We start from the raw sequence: 8,572 nt of genomic DNA on the forward strand, positions 1-8,572 counted from the left end.
TTGGGCGAAACCATTACCTACTCAAATTAGGAAGTAAGGATTGCTTGAGTTTCTGCAATGTGTGCTTTGTTAAAAGGGAAAGCGTTCTATGCGATTTTATGTGGCACCGAATATTAGCTCCGCTGATTAGAAATTGCAATGTAAGTTGCATAAGTGTACGACCGTACATAAAATCGATTGAACATTTTACTACCCAACGATTATAAATGTAATAGTTTACGGTGATCGGCAAGAATTGCCATCAACAAACAGGAAGCAGCTGCGTTGAAAACTTCACTGCCTCTTTTTCATGAACTGAAATTCCACAAACGCGTTGTGAAACAACAACAGATTGTGTTGAAGCCCACAGTAAATCTCGCTCCACATATACTGGCATCCACAGAGACATAGACAGCGATAGTGGCAACACACAAGGTGAAGGGTATTTGGACGCAGCCGTATGTGACTATAGCGTTACTAATGGGCTCCCGAATCACGCGAAATTGACACTGTAAACAGGTATGATTACGAGAGAGTTGTGCCCCAAAGTGAGTCAGAACCCATTGGTGCATATCATTCTCGCCATAGTGACTGGCTGGTAAGCACACAAGTGTGCTTTTTCTCTCAAGATGATGCTAATTATGATGCCGCAACGCGGGCGTTCATCTGTAACGTGGCTTCCTCGTGGATTGTAAGCAGATGGTGTTTTCTGCCATGAAGACGACCACTATCAGTACTCGTACAATACGAATAGCTGCGATGGTTGAAATGAAGATCATCGTTGCTTAGACTTATTCTTCATTTCTGGAGTATGCCGGTCTACTGCCTGGTGAAAATTATTATTTTACCTGGCCCAGTTGATAGTTATAAGCTTCCCTGTACCAGGCTGGAGCAATACCATTAACTTAAATAACGACGGGTCAGTGTCGCACACTCTATCCATTCTGTGGATTGGGTTTAGGTCGACAGCAGAGAAGGCATCCATTGGAAGATGATCGATCACCAGGGCACTCGTTGGCACCACCGCCCTGCTAGTTGCTATCAGTAAGTCACATACTTATTGACATGATGCTTCGTGTAGTTCCATTTGATGAACATGAGCGTATGGAGGAAAATCACAGTTTCCTATCTTGCCTTACACTCCACAGTGACAAGAAAAGACTACCATATCGCGGAGCCAGAAGTCTAGCCATATGATCCTCATGGCAAAAAAAAGTAGCAAAGGAGCTCAGAGAGAAAGTAAATAAATTTTAGTTATCATGGATGCAGTGAATGGGATTTCGGTCTTTGACCCCTTTGTGGTGGGTCTGATCTACTCACCTCCCACCGTTTAGGAGCTGCATCTGCGCCTTGATCCAAGAGGGTGGTGGCGTTCCTGCGGATGCGGAAAACTGGGCCTTTGGCCGAGTCTCACGCGAACCGTGAAATTATTATTATTAAACCTACCTTATCACAATCCAAACCTCACAGAATGTGCTCCGAGAACGGGGAATAATGTAGATGTTGAATTGAGCCTTGACAATTCTGCTTCTGACTCGGTCCTTAATATAATTTATTTCATATTTTCGCCTGCAGGTGTGCTATGTACTGGATCCTCCGCTGATATGCTGGCAAACTGCATTCCAGAAGATGGAGATATACAGACCTATGAAAATAGGATCTACATCCGGCCCAAAGTTGACCCGGCACCAGTTACGTTGAGTTTGCGTAACGCAAAACTCTACAACAAGACGTTCGCCTTCACATCACCGTGCTATTTGTTATTCAAAGCGATCTCACTGATGTACTATGGATCATGCTCCGTAGCAGTGAGTTATGGCAGTGATAACAGATTTCTTGAGACTCTTGACTTTCCAATACGGCCAAAGCGTATGTGGTTTACTGCACAGGAAAGCTTAACGCAATCTGCTACCCGAAGCTCCACGAACACATGAAAGGGAGTAAAAGAAGGAAGTTGATGATATCCATTTCTGCCAGAGACGAGAATTGTATCATATACAAAGTGGAGAACAGTTACCCAGTAAGAGGATTGGCCATAATTGCCCAGGGTAAGCTGTTAAATTCGTACTTCGAAGTATATTCACAACATATAGAGTAAGTAACAACGAATTTCCCGGCTATCCATCGCTTGATAACCTGTGTTTCGCAACATAAACATATTATTATATATTTTAAGAACTCAGATGGTGAGCCAAGGAATATGTTATTTCGATGTAAATGGAAACAAGGAAAATGGTAGGGCACAAGTTATGCGTTAGAGTACACCAACGATTACTCCTTTTCTGTCTGGTGCCACCTTCTGCATGTCTGCCTGTTCAAATCTGGTTTTTATTTGGTGGATTCTAACGCACAACTTGTGAGCCACCAGTTTCCTTGTTTCATTAAATATATTAGCATAGAATAGTACCTATGAATTTCCAGTTACGAAACAATATCCACTTACACCACCAGTTGCGATCCCATTGCAGGACACTAACCGTGAACGTCAGCACCATCGGTCAGTGTCGTGCAATGTTATTGCATGAGCTGATTTTTTATTATCTGGTGGTGTTAGTAGACGTTGTTGCGGAACTTGTAGGTCATTGGTCCTTTTCTTACTATACATTCATCCTTTGCCCTCCTCCCGAGTCTATCCTTGCACACCAGATGAGTCGTCTATATATATATACATGTATATTCTTCAAATTTTGCTTTCTCATGCATGTACCACAGGCACACTTGCCCGCACAACTACATGTATATGTACGCGTTTACTCCACACAAACATTCAAACACACACGCACACACCCACATATTCTGACTTCCACTTACACACACACACATACGGTTTACCACGGGCCGAAACACTGTACAGCACACACCGCGCGAAAAAAAACACAGTTTGCATAGGCAGAAAACCAAAAAAGTTACGAAACTGCGGCATAGTAATACGACCAATAATGTAGTTACTCGTTCCCAGACATATTCTTTCGAAAAGTGCAACATTTCTTATTAACATGGGAAAAGTCTTCCTACTCACACCCAATATCGTTCTTTCCGAACCATCTCCTATTTCTTTTTCTTTCGGAAAAAGCACTCCGCCAACAATAAATGTAGACTTTCACAGGGCTGTATGAAGAATTCATTAATTTGCGCCTTTTATTAGAATGAATGGCAGTTAGTTGTACAATGTAGAACATCAGTGACGTTGGGCAGTGTCGTGCAATGTTATGGCATGACCTGAATGTGAAGCAACTGGTGGTGTTAGTGGACAATGTAGAGTACCTTGTAGTTCCTTGGTCCTTTTGTCCTTCATTAACTTAGCCCTTCTCTCTCCTTCTTAGTCTGTAAATACAGTACATGTAAATGACAGAATATTTGTTGTATATAATTGTATCATGTGAGGTGTGATCTGGTTAGCTGGTGTACGATGAAAGTCACAGTGGCTTTTTTATCCAGGCGAGAAGCTGCGATGTGCCTATCACACACTTTCACTGGCTTCCTTTTTCGTCAGTACATCTGTTCGCGTCGTCACCGTGACCTTTAGTGGCAGAAACCGAACGTATAAAAAATAAATCAACAACATGACCTTGTACATTGATTCATTTTTTCTCTCCGTTATGTAATGTATGACCTGGTATATTTTCAACTTTTTCCTTGAATGCGGTCGCCGCATCTTAAACCTCTGTCTGACCCATTGCTTATGAAACTTCCGTAATTACTAGTTTCTGAAAATATCTGCAGTTTTATTATGAGTCGATAACCAGTACACTCTCCACATTGCTGTGTGTTCTCTGCAGTAATCCCGAAACAAGCTGAAACAAGCACTGCTCCCAGCCATACTGTAACCACAAGTCAATCTTCTACCCGTTCCACACAGAAGCCGACTGCCTCTACACTAACAGCTCCAGTTACAACTGCCTCTTCAGTCCAAACTCCAGTTACGAACACTGCAATAGTGGGGTCAACTAGCACCGTGGACACCTATGTTACTCAGGTGAAGACATCGACTCCCGCAACCACCCTAGTGGAACAGCTTGAAGATGAGCCAGGCGGATTTAGTTTGGTTACCACCGTTGTAATTCCTTTGGTTGTACTTTCTGTTCTCCTGAGCGTTTTTATTCTGCTGGTACTAGTTCGGTCAGGAACCTTTCTTTCAGAGAGTAGTCAACCGTGGATCATCGCTATTCGTAAATCGACAGTCCCGCAAAATAGGCCAGACCCGATAAATCAGTTTTACGAGAATCACAACGGTCCTGACGGCGTTGCCCAGGGACCTACGGCAGAACTGACGGATCTGGGTCTGTACTCGGCCGTTGGACCTGGTTACAGCCATCCAACCAACCGTCCCTAGACACCTCCTGATATAGCTGCTGCCCTTTATGCCAGTTGTGCGGAGAATGAGACTTACACTTATGCTACCCGTGATGGTGCTGCGCCAACGAGTTATGTCAACACGGAAACGAAGCAGAAAGATGCTGGTGAGCCATACGCCAGCGTGCAGTCTATGTTTGATCAATCAATCGAGGACGTCCATTCACAACCTAAAAGCCAGGATATAGAGACAGCCAGACAGGAAGCCGAAGAAGCCCCAGCCGTCTGCTACTCAGTTCCCCACAAGGCGGATACGACAGATGTTCGCAGACCTTACGAAAACGCAGAGGAGTGCACGGCTACTAAGCGTGATGAACAACCCCGCACTACACAATCAATCGACCACATATGTCGTGCTACGGATGTAACATCACGTAGCGTCTTATCGAGGTCCGCGCAATCCGCCGTACATAACCAGGAGAAGTGTATCAATCCAGATGATGTGGAGCGCAAAAAACGCCGTGGTCTGAGCGACGCAACAACAGTAGTATGCCGCGATACCAACACCACCACCACTACCAGCACCAACCCGCAGTCATCTCGCTTATCCCTTCCAGCCACATCTACATCGACGCCGACTGGGTCAGACACTCAAAGATGTGTGTCTCCATCACAGGTCCCAAAGCCTCTGCCATATCGGGTATTCAAAGTATTGAAGGACAGCCAGGGCGATTACATGAACCCACAGGACACATTCTCCTATCAAGGCGCGGACCAGCCTGATACAGACACTGATCCTAACATCTATGCAGAACCAGCCATCTCCCCGAGCGATGAAGGATTGTGCAACGCATCCACCCTTGAAAGTAGAGATGAGGTGGTTGGTATCAGCACTGTGCCAGTTGAGCTTCCTGATCCTTCTGCCATATATGCTGTGCCACAGAAGGGCTGCGCGGAAACTTGAAGCATGTACATCTAGTATTACTTCGGTGCCAGATCACATTCGCAAGTTTTTCAATATTTCATAATTTCCAGACCAGGACTAAAGTTAATTTTGTCAGCGCCGACGACTTTCGAAATCACTTATTTGTTTCCACGCTTCGTTTCTAATTCGATTCGCGAAAATGCACCAAGTGAAATTAATCACCCAATGAACATAAACATACCCCCGCCACCCTATCACATTATAGTGGAGTATCCTTTTCCGTGTTTCTTCGTCCTTGAAGGGTGCTGGCATTCCTACGGATTCGGAAAACTCGGCATCTGGCTGAATCTGATGCGAACCGTGGTTTTGTTTTCTTTTTCCTCATCCTCACCGTGCCACCCAATTCTACCTATTTTCCACCTACAGTCACTGATTTTTTTCTAATCCATTTTTATCTTCCTCAACCGCCCGCTCTGTCTACTTTGACAATACGGCTTGCCTGTCAATAACATCTCTGCTCGTTGCATGCATTAAAAGACTCTTGTTTCTTTTCGTCTTCAATGTTACAGTTCACACTTGTATATTTCAGTGCCGTTGTTTCAGGTGTTATTGTCCCTTACTTTTGCTTCCTTTTTGTAGTTCGACTGTATTGCAATGTCCTTTAGTATAACGACAATTCCTGTAGGGTATTGTACTAAAACGTGCTAGAAAAGAGAGAGATAGAGAGAGAGAGAAGGAGAGGCAGAGAAGGAGAGAGAGTGGGAGAGGGAGAGGGAAAGAGAGTGAAAGAGAGAGAGGGGGAAGAGGGAGAGAGAGAGCTGCCCAGGGGCAGCTATTCTGGCGAATGTGCTTGTGGACTTTGTCTTTGAAAAATCGTTGCACTAGTAGCCAGTGCAGGCTGTAGTAATAAAACGACTCATCCGTTTTCTATTCCCGTGAATGCTACACACATGCTGCGACGGGACCAAGACTACTGCCGGAAATTACACTGTGTAACGTTATTACACGTGTTTTGTTGTTGATTCCTGGTTAGTTGCTGGTTTTTCCCTCCTGAAAGATGTTGCCGCCGCAAAGGCTGGGGTTTTGTGTTCGTCCTTTGGATCCGTTTAGGGAGACGAGAGGCTACAGTGCGAAGGCGTACGATCTGTCCGAGCATTGGCGAAGAAGAAAACTTTGCAGGAGATTTGTCGTGGAAATGAACAGAACGGAACATATACCAGTCGATACGCGAGTAAGAGGGTACAGTGTATTACCCTGGTTGGACCTAACCTCTCCTCACAAACAGTCTCTTCTTTAATTTAAAAGTCTAACATCGTTCACGTCAAAACTAAACTCATTCTTTTGCTCACTGAGCAATACCATATTTTCATTTTCTTTCTTCCTCCAGTAACTGATTTGTCTGGACCCGTCTTTATCTTTCACGTAGGCATTTCCACTACTTTCTCTCGTCCTCGCTGCGTTTTCGTAACGTAATTTGGTAAAGAATCCATGGTGTAGTGATTCCACCACGACACTCGTACCCATAACCAAAAACGATTTTTCTATTCAACTGTGAGCTTTTATAGCCAGAGCATGTTCCAGCAGTGGCATCAGGGTGATATCAGAAGCAGCCAATCAAGGAAAAGTAACCACACTGCAAGCTGGTGTGGCTGTGATTTGTCGAGCTGTGAGTTGGTGTGGCTGTGAGTTGTCTTGGCTGTGAGTTGACGACACTGTAAGTTGTTTTGGCTGTGAGTTGACAACACAGTGAGCTGGCGGCTGTCAGTTGTCGCGCTGTGATCCAACTCGCGGTGACCTGTCGTGTTCCCAGTAGGTTCTAATTACGTTGTTCATGACGCAAGAAATCTGCAATGTTCATGTCGGCAGGCCACATACCCCAAGCAGTGTAGGCAGCGCGCTGGTCAACTCCAAGCGACCTCGATGGCATGCTCGACGGTCATTCCTTGCTGTTGAAAATCTACATGTATTAGCATGTAACACTAGCCGCGGTTCCTGCTGAACCATGTTCGAGATGAGCTAGATTATTGTGAGAAAAAAATGCATACCTGTTCTTACTGCAAAATGAAATATCTCAAAGAATTCTTGCCAATGCAAATACTGCTAGCGCTATAACGATAGTATCTGCATGTTCGGAGCAGAGCATACAGGAATATAATGCATCGAACCTCCTCCCTCATGGTCCGTTCCGAATAACGCCTCAGGAACGGTCGTGATCGTGGGCATTGTGTCGTGCACCAGAAGGCGTTATTTTACGTCACGAGGCACATGATTTCATCATTCCTCTTGCAGTAAAATCCAAAAATTCAGTCACTTTTGCATCAACTGTTGCACCGAAAAATGTTGATGGCGCAAGGAGAACCTCGTCGTTTGAAGTGACAAGTGATCACCGCTGCTTTTCCTTTCAGAGTCAACAATACACTTTGTTCCGCAGCGCTGGGAGTGGTGTTGGAGTAGTAATGGCTGACTAGAAGTTGCGGAAGGGCGAGCCTTCCTACGCACGTATGAGTTTGGAACTGTTTCAGCATGGTCGAGTGGAAAAAAACCAAAATATTTATTTCAAGATTACCCAAAAAGGATGATTGAGGACATGTCCGCAATGCTAGATGAGGTGTTCTACTATCGGCCGCTGTATAGTGCTTGTTTATTGAGGACATAGATCGCTTTTTTATCAGCGCTTGTCGTTTGGCTATTTTCAAGTCGACCATTTGTTGCATCACGGGATGATGGCCCTCGTCTTCTGGGATGCTGGCGTGGCTAAGCGATGCTGCCCCAAGAACTCTTCTAGGGTGAGGCAAGGTTTACTTCATGGAGTTTTTTTTAAGCCTGTTCTTGTACGCTGCGGCGTAACTGGTTTGTAGTCCCATGAATGTGATTTTTAAATGTAAAAAAAAGGGAAGAAACACATGAGAACGAGTTATGCAGCAACTATCCACGACTGCAACAAGATGATAAACGGTCAGAAAGCACAATAATAGGGCACAAAATGACAGGCTACTGCGACATTCAGCGACCCGAGACCTAGCTCTAACACATCTCCGGTGCGCAAACCAACAGCCTTCCAACTTGGAAGGTTTATGGGTACGTAGGACCGAAGAGGGGAAGGTGAGCGCAGCGAAAATATGCACAAGCTACGTCCCGCGGCAATTTTTTTTCGATTTTTCGATCATTTGGTAGGGTTTGTCATTTTCTAGGTTCTCTTCAGTATATTATCTGCGGGCTTTGCACAGTCAATATCCACCCCGAAGGAAACGTACCCGCACAATGTGGGCGAAATTGGAGATATCGACTTGCACTAATGTTCTGGTTTCTCACACATGCTCTCTTAAACACTTCGGTGACTCTGCGTCACGAACTAAACTTCCACATACACCGTGT

At 44.8% G+C, this 8,572-nt stretch overlaps 1 long non-coding RNA gene across 1 annotated transcript; it reads left to right on the forward strand.

Annotated features, from left to right (window-relative positions):
* Positions 1–582: 582 nt before the first annotated feature.
* LOC135811663 (uncharacterized) lies at positions 583–4,850 on the forward strand. Its single transcript, XR_010552680.1, has 3 exons — positions 583–1,023; positions 1,555–2,027; positions 3,759–4,850. It is a non-coding gene; the product is annotated as an uncharacterized LOC135811663 (long non-coding RNA).
* Positions 4,851–8,572: the final 3,722 nt, after the last annotated feature.

The sequence above is a fragment of the Sycon ciliatum genome, chromosome 3 (genome assembly GCF_964019385.1).
Source record: "Sycon ciliatum chromosome 3, ocSycCili1.1, whole genome shotgun sequence".
NCBI classification, from domain to species: domain Eukaryota; kingdom Metazoa; phylum Porifera; class Calcarea; order Leucosolenida; family Sycettidae; genus Sycon; species Sycon ciliatum.